This window comes from Adiantum capillus-veneris, chromosome 9 (genome assembly GCF_014529385.1).
Source record: "Adiantum capillus-veneris isolate H3 chromosome 9, ASM1452938v2, whole genome shotgun sequence".
NCBI lineage: Eukaryota > Viridiplantae > Streptophyta > Polypodiopsida > Polypodiales > Pteridaceae > Adiantum > Adiantum capillus-veneris.
The window spans coordinates 93518854-93533197 of record NC_140939.1 but is presented as its reverse complement, the minus strand read 5'-3'; positions in this window follow the sequence as shown (position 1 = coordinate 93533197).

Below are 14344 nucleotides of genomic sequence, written 5' to 3'. Positions count from 1 at the left end.
AGTTTGGCCTACCTGGCCTATATCTTCCCGATATTTTCGTGACACAGGGATGGTTTTTCTCACCTTTGATCCCGATATAATCTGCATACCACTTGTGGGTCGAACCGTTTGCCATTCCGGCGTCGTATGACCATTTGATGCGATTTTGGCGAAATGTAGTCATGATCATTAAGGCCGAAATTTGACATCTTCAGATTAGCTTCATATCTTCCATGCTTGATAACCTTATCATGATACTTCGACGTTTGCTTCCAAAATTTGATTCTGACACTTGTGAGCGAGATTTTTTAAATTTTGATGTTTTATTAACAAAAATCAAACACAATAAAATGAAAATACTTATTAACTGGCAAAAATTAGCCAAAATTATTATACTCACCCCTAAGCATATATTTTCTCTAGAAGCATCTCAATGCTCCGGATTTGTCATTACAGGTCATTATTATGCTAGTCGGATGATACAAAAAAAATGCTAAAATGCCAGGTTTTGATCGAATATGTTCAAAACTGAACACACACATTATGTACATATATACACATTGGCCCCCTTAATGGCTCTGACTGTTGCTAGATTCATCAATTACTCCCCCCTTCCTTGTCTGAGTTGTCCCGGACGAAGGTTTGGTGCATGTGCATGGATTTTGAACTCTGTGTCTATGCATGGCCGTGTAATGTGGCCCTATTCTGATGTTTGAGACAATGCGTTGGTTAACAATATGCTGTGCAAGATGCAGAAACTGAATATAGTTTTTGGTGGCTTTTGATGGTGAGGGTAGCTGTTCATGGAACAGAAGAGCTTGCAGTCCAATTGCTCTTTCCTTGATTGTGGGTGTTGTGATGGCAACTATTTTTGGAACCCATTTGTATGTTGTTTGTTGCATCGTCACAGATTCTAGTTTGGTTTTCACAGGTTTCCATTGCCATTTTGGAGATTCAGGCTTCTTGTTTTGAGTTTTGGGTTTCCTTATGAGCTCGGTCGCCGAATCTGTAGTTGTCTTTAGTTTTGGTTGCCATTTCCACTTCGGAGTAACTTCTGAAGGTCTTTGAGATGGTGCTGCTTCCGTCTGGAGTTTGTGCTTAGGCAGCCATATCTTGCTTTGTTTGTTGGGCAGCAATCTTTTCTTTATCCATACTTTCCAAATAACCTTTTGTGTTGTTTTTGGATGATTCACCGGTTGCTTTATGTCGATGGGGATGCTTGGCCACGAGTGATCTGTTTTGGCGAATGGAGTCATGTACACGTTAGAGTCGTGTGTGTACCGTAATGCATGTTCTGACCATTCAGTGACGGCATTGTACGTTCTCATCCATGGAACTCCCAAGCATATTGATTCTCTGATTTCTCCGTCTTTCATTACGAAAAATTGATGAGGACAACTATTTCCATCAAGATTGATTGGTAAGTTTACTTTCCCCAATGTTGGCATTGTTGCACCGTTTGCTGCTTGTAGATCACGTGTGGATTGCACGAGGGGTTCATCTGTAAGCATCCTGTAAGTGGAGAAGTTGACCGCATTGACTCTTGCTCCTGTGTCAATCAATGCTCGCTGATATCTTCCATGCGGGAGTCTGACATTGATTCGAACATCGATTCCTGTTTCCCATTGCTCATCAGTTTGAAGTATAGACAAAGGAATTTGAGCCGTGTCTACTGGTTGAGGAAGTCTTTGTTGTTGTAAGGTTTGTTTTCTTTTTAAAATCCTAACTTTGGCCTCCTCCTACGCTTGAGCTTTTGTTTCCTTTGCTTTGTTCTCGCTCTCCTTCGCAGCGTGTATTTTGGCAAGCATCTCTGTGGTTAGTGGTATGTTGTATTTATTTAGTCTGCAACCACTAATCCAGTTAGGCATTTCTTCTCCTTCTAATGTCGCAAGTTTGATGGCACCGCTAGATGATATGTCATGAATCACATAGGGTCCATTTCCTCACTTTTTGAGTTTCCGGGAATGTTGTTTCAGGGTATACATTAAGACGTAATCCCCAGTAGCAAATTCCTTGCTGATAACATGTTGATCAAAGAATGATTTCATGTTTCGTTTTTGCGCGTAGATTGATGCAACGGCTCTCAATCTAGTTTCATCCAATTTTTCCAGGACATCTACCTGATTGGATAATTCATGGCCCGTCCATTCTAATTGTTTAGCGACTCGAAGCGTGGGGATAAGGAACTCAAGTGGCAAAATCGCTTGAATACCATAAACCATGTTGAACGGAGTTGTTCCGATCGATGTTTTGTAAGCTACTCTATATGTCCATAAGGCTGAATGCAGCTTTTGATCCCAGTCAGCTCTCGATTCTCCGACAATTTTGGTGAGAATTGTCACCAAAATTTTATTCGTACTTTCTGCTTGTCCGTTCTCTTGTGGGTGATAGGGGGCGGACTTCCTGTGAATTACCATGAATTCGCCCAATATGAATTCGATCACTTCATTGATGAAGTGAGTGCCTCTATCGCTGACGAGCTCAATTGGTAAGCCATATCTGGTGAAAATGTCTTCATATAAAAACTGTGCTGTCCTTTTTGCATCATTTCTGGCTGTTGCTTTAGCTTCCACCCATTTTGTTAGATAATCTGTTGCCACAATAATGTATTGAGCGTGCATTTTATATCCCGGAGGTGCTATCGGTCCTACAAAATCTATTCCCCATTTCGCAAACGCTCTTGCCCCCATCATTGGCCTTGAGGGAATATCATCTCGTGCTCTAGGAATTTTTGTTTTCTGGCAATCGTCACATCGTTTCACAAACTCTTCAGCGTCCATGAATAGTGTAGGCCACCATATGCCTGCAATAAGAATTGCTTTGGCCGTTTTGTGAGCTGAGAAATGTCCACCAGCTTGTCCGCAGTGTGCTTGCTCTAAGATAGGAATGTATTCCTCTTCAGTTGCGCACATTCTCAATTGATTTTCTTTTCCCCTCTTGTAAAGAGTGTCGTCAATCAGTACATAGTTTTCTGCCTCTTTCATGATCGTTTTGATTTGTGATCTACTCATCCCCTCAGGCAGTATCCTGGTGGTGAGGTATTCAGCAATGTAGTTACCTAATCGGGGTGCTACAGATAATCTGAATAGAGTCGCGTGCTCTATTGGCTTTTGAAGCGTGCATTTAACATAAGATTTGACATACATGTGAACACTATGTCGCATTTTCAGCCAATACACACCCATTCTCATCGATCTCTGATACATCTGTGCATGTCCATTGTGAATTCCCGTTGTTTGTACACGAGCTTGGTTTAGGTATAATTCCCGTTCACTTGATTCAACACAAAGCCTAAGGATTTGATCCGATCCTTGTTTGTATAGGCTGCCCGCCAACATTACCAATGATCTGGATGCTGCAATGGTAGATGGTTGTCTTGTCACATTCATTGACCCGATAGTTAGCAAAGGAATTACATCCTCACTCCATCTTGGAACCATTTCTATGTGGAAAAGATATGCATCTGGCAAATCATCATCAACTCCTACAGGGTTTTCTGCATGCATTATTCTAGATAAATGATCCACTCTTTGGTGTGTAGTGCCTTTCTTGACTACTACCGTGAAGTCAAACTCAAGCAGTATGATGAACCATCGAACAATTCTCCCCATACTGCAAGGTTTGTTTACTAAGTACAACAGTGCTTGGTGATCAACGAAGAATACAAATTTATTAGAAAGTAAGTAGCGTCTAAACTTTTTCACCGCATAGACCATACCCAATCCCTCCCTCTCAATTGTTGTGTAATTATTCTCTGCATTGTTTAGTTATCTACTGGAATAACTTATTGGAAAATCCATGTTGTTCTCTCCAGGTTGTGCAAGTATGCATCCTATTGCATACGCTGATGCATCTACGTGGATGTGAAAGATCTTCTCCCAATCCGGAGCCTTCAAAATTGGAGCGGAAATTAATCTCTGCTTCAACGTTTGAAAAGCTTCCTCGCACTCCTCTATCCACTCAAATTTAGTTATCAGTGCGTAAAGTGGTTTTGCAATTATAGCATATGAGTAGATAAATCTGCGATAATATCCACAATGGCCCATAAATGCCTGTACCCTCCTTTACCCTTACTGGTCGTGGTAGATCAACAATGACGCTGATCTTCTCCATGTCTGTCGAAATACCATTTTTGGACACTATATGTCCCAATATTTTGCCCTGTCTTACCATGAAGACACATTTTTCCGGATTCAAGCAAATCCGATATAGTCTGTATTTTTCGAAGACCTTGGTCAAGTGCTCGATGTGCTCCAGTATTACAAAGGAGTGAACGCACAAGTCATCCATGTAAATTTCTAAGAACTGTCTTAAATATTCTTTAAACGCATGACCCATCATCCTTTGAAACGTGGCTGGTGCGTTTGTGAGGCCAAAAGCCATTATCCGGAATGCAAAAATACCCCATTGTGTTGCGAAAGCCGTTTTATGCTGATCCTCTGGCTTTATTGCGAGTTGGTTGTAACCCGAAAAGCCATCTAAGAAACTATATGCCTCTTTTCTTGCCACCCTTTCTATTACATGATCAGTAATGGGTAGGGGATAGTTGTCCCGAATTGTAGCAACGTTTACTTTATTGAGATTGACACACACTCTCAACTTTCCATTTTTCTTCAGGACCACCACAATCGGTGAAACCCATTTGGTGTGCTCACTTTCGTAAATAAACTCTGCCTCCTTAAGTTTATCTATCTCCTCCTTGATCTTTTTGGAAAACGTTTCATTGTAAGTATAGGGACGTTGTCTGCTGGGTTGCGTGTCGTTCTTAAGGGGTATTGTGTGTTGACAGATACTTGGATCCACACCCTTAAGATCTTTGTATGACCATGCAAACACATCTCTATACTGTTTAAGAGTAGCTACCAAAAGCTTTTCCTCTTCTTCAGTAAGATCCGTGGCAATATATGCAGGTTTTGGATCTTCTCCTGGCTCCACTAGATCTATTCGTTTGGCTTTCTCAGGACCATCGTACGATGTACCCGGTTCCTTCAGTTCTCTCATTGGTTGTTGCACTATGATTTTCCTATCTTGTATGGTATATTTCTTATAATGGGACGGTGCATCCATCTTGTCAGAATTGGTGTCCTTATTTGTTTCAAGGTCAGTCATCCATATGTCTTTGAGGGTTTGCTTGAGCTTATTGTACTCTGTTTTCCTCTCTATTTTGGTCATTCCAGACTTTGTTTTCCTTCCTTTCTGCGACTTAGTCGTTTGCTTCTCGTTTCTGTTCTTCTTGTTGTCTTTCCGCGGTTTAGTTTTGATAAACCGGCCAATGACCTCGTCTTTGACATAATCATTAGCTTTGACAAGCTTTAGATATCTCGTTCTGTCATTGACAAGAGGCATTGGATTATGCTTATTCACCCTTGATTTTTTGGTTCTTTTGGATTTATACCGCTCCTATCGACTAGGTTTTTGGTTATGAAACTCGTAAAACCTGTCCTGTCTCGACCTGTATTTCCTATTCGTCTCTGATGCACTTGATCTTTCATCATCAGCCTCTATCAGTTGGATTTCATCGTTCACTGATGATGGAAGGTCACAGCATAGTGAATCCGTGAATTCCTCCTCCATTCGATTTCTATCGATCACCACAGATATCTCATCAATGATTCTTTTACACTCGGTTTCACGTGGTAGTTCTTCTTGTTCCTCGCTCTCCGATCCTGACTCAAGGATGACGCTAGCCATTTGCAACGTTACTAGGTCGTATCCTTCTTCGTCACAAAATTTCGTAGGTGTACATTCGTTAACACATGTCCAAGGTTGACAATATTTGAGTCCACCCGAATGGCTCAAATAAATGTTCAGGAAAAGATTCTAGAAAATAAGCCTCTGACGGGAGCAAAGCGAACCCCGAACCCTCGACGGCCTCTAAAACACCGGGGACCGAATGGCGCGCCTCGAGCCTGTCATGGTAAAGCAAACAGGGGGCACCACCTAGCTTCAGCGGCTAGGACGCAAACAACACACCACCATAACAAAGTTTTCATCCAAGAGAGATGGATGCTTGGGAGTAATGATGAAGAGGAAGGGAAATGAGATAGAGAGAGAGAGAGAGAGAGAGAGAGAGAGAGAGAGAGAGAGAGAGAGAGAGAGAGAGAGAGAGAGAGAGAGAGAGGGGGTATGGCGGCTTAGTACTTAGGCACCACAGAAGGATGGCGAATCCGCACACCCTTCACACATACACAAGCTCACTCCAAACACAAGACTAGGTGGCGATTCCGCACACCTCACATGGGCAAAACATTGCAGGAAAACATACTCACAAAACCTCAAGCTTTATTTAGAGAATAAGGCGATGAAATGGGGAGCATAGGGTAGGGAATGAGAAGGGAGAGAGTGGTAGAGCACATGGCGGATAGGTGGGAGTTGATGGCGAAGACTCGCATGAGGGTTATGGCCATCATCCTTCATTTAGTTTCCCTTCATCTTCCATAGCCCAAGGGTGTAGAGGTCATACTCAAGACGAGCATGGTGATTGCAGTGATGGTGATGGTGTGGGTGTGTGTGTGTGCACTAGGCACACATAGTGCATAGTGTACTCTTTGGTGATGTTGTGTGTGTCTTTAGTGTGATGGTGACCCCTCTTTATATAGGGGAGGAGGGGGGAGAAATTCTAGAATTTAAAAATGAAGAAATCATTATCTACATAGACCATGTGACAGTGGGCCCCACTTGTCTGACTGTGTGTATATATGCCAGAACAGCAGTCTCATGAGAGAGAGACTAAGAGAGAGAGAGATGGGTTGATGAAAAAAAAGTGAGAGGTGACATGGAGAATAAAGTAATTACAATAGGGGAGAGAGGGGAGTGTGTTCAGAGGTGAATCTGTGTGCAGATGTGTGTGAACACAAGAAAAATCAGGTAACCACCGGGTGGGGATGGGTCTGTGGGCACCTTTTTCACTGAAACTGAGTGTGTGTGAGTGTGGGGGAGGTTATTTAGCTACAAGACAAGAGACATGGAGCCCTTTAGAGAGAGGGGGGGGTATTTGGGTCATGGGATATGATAGGAGAGAGAAAGGGGGTGTGGGGTATACTATTTTGGAAGATAGGATAAGTTGCATGTGAGTTAGGGTGCATTATTGGTGAGTTAGAATGCATTATTGGTGCGAGGTGGGGTAGCTTGAGGGGAGAGAGAAAGGAGAAAGGACAAGGGGAAGAGAGAGGGGGTTGACCTTTTGAGTGGAGGAGAGAAAAAGGGACACACGGTGGGGCAACAATGAAGAAAAAGGAGGCAAGGTGGGGATGGGCTGCCCCGCAGGCATGAGGTGGCCTATTTTACCTTTCTTATATATTTACATAATCATACTTTATTTTTTCTTACTTTTTCCAATGCCTTTTATCACTCCCTCCCTAAGAGGGGGTTTTCATGGGGTGGGGACGAGAGAAGAGGGGTATGGGAGCTTGGCTTGTGAAAAGCCCCCATCATTAGCCCTCCCCTTTTGGCTAGAGGCATTCATGTCTCTAGCTCTGTTTCTTCTTCCGCTTAGCTATAGGATCCGATATCGAGTTGCCTTCTGAACTAGCCATTCCATTTGGCCATTGGTGAGATTTGTGGGATATTCATGAAATTGCAACAGGTCCGGGTGATAGCCTGTTCCTTGGAATAGTGTCGGTTGATTTAATGGGAAGCCCATGGCTTCCAGAACTTTGTGCCAGTGTCCTCCTGGATCCCAAGTGAAAAATAGGATCATTGTTTGCAGTGTCCTGACAATAAAATTTGCATGCCAAATTGGACCAAATTTGTAACCATCAGGAGCGAGAGGGGAAATGAGCATCTTGGCTCCTGCAAAGACAGAACTGAAAATTAAGATTCCAAAGAGTGTGCCAAGAATCCACTATGTATGGCCGCCTTGTTGGTATGGTGAGCTCAAGTTGTCTTCAGAATCCTGCTTACTGCCATGACTAGAAAAAACTGCAAGCATATCATGCTTCTTTTGGGTGTGCTTAAACATGTCAGCTTCCTTTACTGATGCTAATAGCAAGCCACCTACCTTGCGGCTTAAATACAAGGGTAAACCACTTACCTTTCTCCAAAGAGAGGATGCACTCTTTGTAAAAAATTGTACCAAATTGGGAATGAGGTCTTCATTCTTGTATTCTATCAGCCTTTTGTCTATCCATGGCTCCTTTGCTCTTATCTCCATGCCAATCTTCTCTCTATATGTTATAGCGGCTAGCCATAGCCATAGGTCTGATGCATCCCATGCAAACACAATGCTGTGTTGTGGAGGAGTTTGGAACATCCTTAAAAGGTTGGAAACATATTGATCATCAAACTTACTATGAACATCCTCACATAAACTGGAGGCATTACCCATCTCCAAGTTTATAACACCCTTCAGTAGACTAGAGACATTACCCATCTCTAAGTCTATAACACTACACAATAAAGTCTTGCTCGGCTGCCAAGCCTCTGGAGCAATAGCCAACTCCAAACCTTCAGTCATACTTACCTCTTTGTTATGGTCCTTGAGTGAAACTACCTTGATGCAAGATTCATTTAGCTTGCTACACTGTCTTGGGTCCATGGTGGTGCAGAGGCTTCCGTTTTCAAAGCCCTCCCCTTTGCTTGATATGTTGTCCACCTTCTGCAAAGCCTTGCTAGAAGGCTGGTCTTCCTCTTCTCTTGTATCTTTCATGCCCTTTGCATTCCTCTTACTCTGACGAGGCCTAATCAAGACTTTACACCTTCTTACCCTTACTGCCCAATGCTGTCTATTGATCGCTTTGGTGCCTATTTCATTCAAGGTTAAAGATGTACTCACATTTGTAACACAATTTTCTTGACTTACCTCCCCCACCTGGATAGCATCTTTTGATTCTTTAACCTCTTGTTCCACTGCTTCAGTTCTTTGAATAAACTTCTCACTTGATCCTTCTTTGGTTACCTTCATCTTGACCTCTTCTGCAAGACCAATGATACTTGGTGTGCGGGTAATTATTGATGGTGGGCGTAGGATGATTGTAAGTGGTGATTGTGGCGGACGTAGAATTTGTGTTGGTGGGGCTGGTGCTCGGGGTTTGGGTGTTCTTTCTCTAGGGGGTGACAATTGGTTCCTCCTACCTCCTCTATTATAGTTTTGTCGTGGTTTGGGACAATAGTACATACCGTGACCGTCTTCTCCATAGTTGTAGCAATGATACTCCCTGTTTTGTCATCGTGCTCTTCCAGGGTCTTGATCTCTTTCTTGACTCCTCCCTTGCTGTATTAAGTGGACAGACAAATTCTGCAGTTGGTCAGTAATATGGGCCAACATATCTTGTTGGTCATCTCTTACCCCAAGAGCCGGTGGTGGTGGTGGAATGGTGGTTGTCGTAGTTGCTGGTCGACGCAATGTTCCTGCTTCTGTTGATTGGGTTTCTTTGGCTTTCATTCGCAGCTTCTTGTCCTTAAGGCGAGCAATCTCAACGGCTAACTCGTACGTATCCGGGAATCTACCTTTCACCTTCTCCTTGAGAAGCGGCCATAAGCCATGCGTGAACCGATCTTTTTTTAGGAAATCGGGTGTAGCTTCCCCCCTTGCCAGTGACTCAACCCACCGTTCCCACAAATCCACAAATTTGGACTCATAAGTGGCATATTCTAAAAGACCCTCCTGCTTCAAGTCTCTCAACTTGTCCCACAACTTTTCTGAAGTGGTACCTCCCCCAAAGCGCCACTTAAAAGTGGTTTTTAAGGGTTCCCAGTCATCCTTGGTTGCTTGTGGAAGTGCATTGTACCATGATCTAGCTTCTAGCTTCATGAGATGCTTAAAGATTCTAACCCAGGATTCATCCGTATCTTTGTTGCTCACTACACATGCTACTTCAAAGTCATCTAGGAAGTCTGTTACCAAATCCTCCCCCTTCTTTCCTTTAAATGTTGGAAATGATACACTTGCCATGATTACTGAGAGAGAGAGCTAGAAAGACACACTGCTTAACTTGCAAAAGTTTTTTTCTTCTTTACAAGGAGGCGTGTATACCCTCTTATACTAGGACATAGATTAAAACTTCAAACGGTACATTGCCTTATACCAATGGTAAGACAAATGGTTGATCTGATGCCAGAACCTCAAAAAACCGCTCCCCACCCAGCATGGTGTCAATGACGTGCTGGTAGTGAGCCTTCAAGTCTAGTATTACCTTGATTGAGCGTACACGTGTTGGTATGTCTGATCTATCTTGAGGTAGGTTGTACTGATTCATGTGAAGCTTAGAGGTGCTTAGTCACTGTCCAAGATTGTGGGAGAGGGTGGTGTTCTTTCCTGAAACAAACTCAGTAGATCCCTAGTTTCTCTAGTGAGACTGTGAGCCAATGCTTCCGTTATCTGTGCTGCAGCATCAAGTGCGACTTGAAAACTGACTGTGATAATTACCTCGGTGACTTGAGTTACCCGATTCTCAAAGTAGAATAGTGTTGATTCTCTATTGTGCAGAGCTCCTTCCATTTTTTTTGTTGTGGGTTGGTTGTAGGTTGCGGACATGGTTTCGACCTTCTCCTTCTTCTTCTTGGCACTTGGCCTATGTATATCCACTGGGTTTGGCGTGTTGGTTGACTCTCCCACTGCAAATCGACTACCGTTACGCCTGGCACTCGAGCTTCGATGGAGATGTGGAGTTCGTCTAGTTGTGCTTGGAGCTCTTCTTCTTCTGTCGTCCAGTTAGCAAATCCTGCTAACCATTCATCCATTCACAATAGTTTAGGGTTTCAGTCTTGTAAATTGAAGGGTTTCATGAAAAGATCCTCAGTGGGGGCACCAAATGACGGGAGCAAAGCGAACCTCGAACCCCCGACGGCCTCTAAAACACCGGGGACCGAATGGCGCGCCTCGAGCCTGTCATGGTAAAGCAAACAGGGGGCACCACCTAGCTTCAGCGGCTAGGGCGCAAACAACACACCACCATAACAAAGTTTTCATCCAAGAGAGATGGATGCTTGGGAGTAATGATGAAGAGGAAGGGAAATGAGAGAGAGAGAGAGAGAGAGAGAGAGAGAGAGAGAGAGAGAGTGAGGGAGGGGGTATGGCGGCTTAGTACTTAGGCACCACAGAAGGATGGCGAATCCGCACACCCTTCACACATACACAAGCTCACTCCAAACACAAGACTAGGTGGTGATTCCGCACACCTCACATGGGCAAAACATTGCAGGAAAACATACTCAGAAAACCTCAAGCTTTATTTAGAGAATAAGGCGATGAAATGGGGAGCATAGGGTAGGGAATGAGAAGGGAGAGAGTGGTAGAGCACATGGCGGATAGGTGGGAGTTGATGGCGAAGACTCGCATGAGGGTTATGGCCATCATCCTTCATTTAGTTGCCATTCATCTTCCATAGCCCAAGGGTGTAGAGGTCATACTCAAGACGAGCATGGTGATTGCAGTGATGGTGATGGTGTGGGTGTGTGTGTGTGCACTAGGCACACACAGTGCATAGTGTACTCTTTGGTGATGTTGTGTGTGTCTTTAGTGTGATGGTGACCCCTCTTTATATAGGGGAGGAGGGGGGAGAAATTCTAGAATTTAGAAATGAAGAAATCATTATCTACATAGACCATGTGACAGTGGGCCGCACTTGTCTGACTGTGTGTATATATGCCAGAACAACAGTCTCATGAGAGAGAGACTAAGAGAGAGAGAGATGGGTTGATGAAAAAAAAGTGAGAGGTGACATGGAGAATAAATTAATTACAATAGGGGAGAGAGGGGAGTGTGTTCAGAGGTGAATCTGTGTGCAGATGTGTGTGAACACAAGAAAAATCAGGTAACCACCGGGTGGGGATGGGTCTGTGGGCACCTTTTTCAATGAAACTGAGTGTGTGTGAGTGTGGGGGAGGTTATTTAGCTACAAGACAAGAGACATGGCGCCCTTTAGAGAGAGGGGGGGGTATTTGGGTCATGGGATATGATAGGAGAGAGAAAGGGGGTGTGGGGTATACTATTTTGGAAGATAGGATAAGTTGCATGTGAGTTAGGGTGCATTATTGGTGAGTTAGAATGCATTATTGGTGAGAGGTGGGGTAGCTTGAGGGGAGAGAGAAAGGAGAAAGGACAAGGGGAAGAGAGAGGGGGTTGACCTTTTGAGTGGAGGAGAGGAAAAGGGACACACGGCGGGGCAACAATGAAGAAAAAGGAGGCAAGGTGGGGATGGGTTGCCCCGCAGGCCTGAGATGGCCTATTTTACCTTTCTTATATATTTACATAATCATACTTTATTTTTTCTTACTTTTTCCAATGCCTTTTATCACTCCCTCCCTAAGAGGGGGTTTTCATGGGGTGGGGACGAGAGATGAGGGGTATGGGAGCTTGGCTTGTGAAAAGCCCCCATCACCTCGTCTTCTACGGATCTTTCCAAAACGTATTCCTCTTTGATTATCTCTCCACAATCAGATGCTCCACACATCCAAACGTGTGCTTTCATTTGCAACCATGCTGGTATTTCTTTTTCATTTACAGTGGTTGAATTAAATTCTTGCACTAGTGTGTTTGCAACGTCTCTATAGCTGTGATCCTTCATGTTGATTTTCATTATTAGCTCTTCGTGCCTTAGGTAGATTTGTCCCCAATCTTGTATCATTTTGAGTTGACGCATAAAAGGTCGCCCCAAAATAATGTCAAAGTTGTTCGTTTTCCCGAAATCCACCATAGCAAAGGTTTGCTCATAGTTAATTCCACACGAAGTTACAACTATTTGGTCTAGGATTCCCAATGGTTTCTCTACATACCCATCTGCGAGTTGCAGTTTCATTCTCTTTTTCCTGAGAGCTGGACGGCCCCACTTCTCCCAGATTTGCTTTGTAGCAATCGCCACTCCCGTTCCACTGTCTACGATAGCTATCGTTTTTATATCCTGATATTCCACAGGTAGGGTTGTATTCCCCTCCTCGCCTTCACAATAATCTCCGACCTTGTTTATGGGCATTGGTTGGGCTTTGGGTTGATTTTCCCGTTTGTTTTCTTCTCCCGTAGGGTTTGTCGGAAGAGGAATATTTATTCCCTTGTGCTCCAAGTGTTTCCCTATGTCTTCCCATAAGTGTGGTCTGACTCTCAAGAGTTCGGACAGCGTGATTGTGCATGCTATAGGTGTCGACAGCATATCTTGAAGACTCTTTGAGTCAACCATATGTGGAATAGTTCTCGTCTAGGATGGAACTAACCTTATCTCTAATTGTGCCTCATGTTCACCTATAAATGAAGGCAAGGTTTTCAAGGATCGGGCTTTTCTCTCCACCGAAATTTTCGTTCCCGCATCCCCATACAGCGATTGTATATCGGCTGGATAAAATTCGTTATCCAGGTTAATCTCAGGAATTGGAGCAGACTGTAACGTCGTGCTTCTGTCCTTTCTGTTTCTAATGGTTTTCCACAAGTTTTGTGGCCATTGTTCTTCAACTTCTGGAATTGGCATTATTGTCATTGACTTAGCGTCATCAGTCGTGTTTGGCACCACTCGATGATCCAGTGGCAATATTGTTTCGGGCCTGGGTTCGTTTACTTGTTTTGGTTCATCAATTTTAAGTTTTTCTCGCTCTTTGTGAATCAACACTTCTTGTTCAGGGGTTCTAACCATCTTAGGTTCCATCAACGCCTGGGCTGTTTCAATGAGGTGTTTACACATTTTCAAACGCTTCGTTTCCACTTCTGGTTGAGGATAAATTAACCATCTTTGCTCTAAAGTTTGGTTTGTTTTTAGCCTTGCTTCGTACGCTTGTAATAGAGCATCTAACGGCTCTAGCACTTTGTCAACCAAGAGTGATCCCCCTGAGGATGCTTTCCTCGGCTTGTTGTTATGCTCAGCAGTTCTACTCTCTCTCTCTCTCTTGTTTGAGTTGCTCCTTCGTTTCATGCAATTCATTTTGCATGGCAATTTGGCTGTTCACCCTTCTTGTTTTCATCCTGTCTCGTTTCGCCTTCCAGGACTTTCTCTGGGTTCTCACGGATAAGCTTTCATTTTCTGTGGGTATAGGCAACTCTACCCTTTCCTCCATGGGCTCATTTTTCCTTAAGTCCTTGGCTTGGGCTCTGGTTATCGCATTGATTTGGATCATTGGATCGGTTTCTGATCCGCTGCTTGCACTTGGTATCGCCCCCACTATATTCATAGTCGCTTTACCCTTGTTGTCCAGATTTTTTAGGCAATCTGGCAATATGTGATTCACACCACATCCGTCACAAAACCCAAAAATTTTCACTCTTTCGCCTTTGAAAGGACAGTTACGCTCCCAATGATCCGTACTTCCACAGCTATAGCACTGTCCAATTGGTGTTTGATTTTGAGGAGGTGGTCCCATAGGTTGTCCTGCTCTATTAGGATATGCTCTTGGTTTGTAATTCTGGTTTGCGATGAACATTAACATTCTCTCGTCTACCAAATAT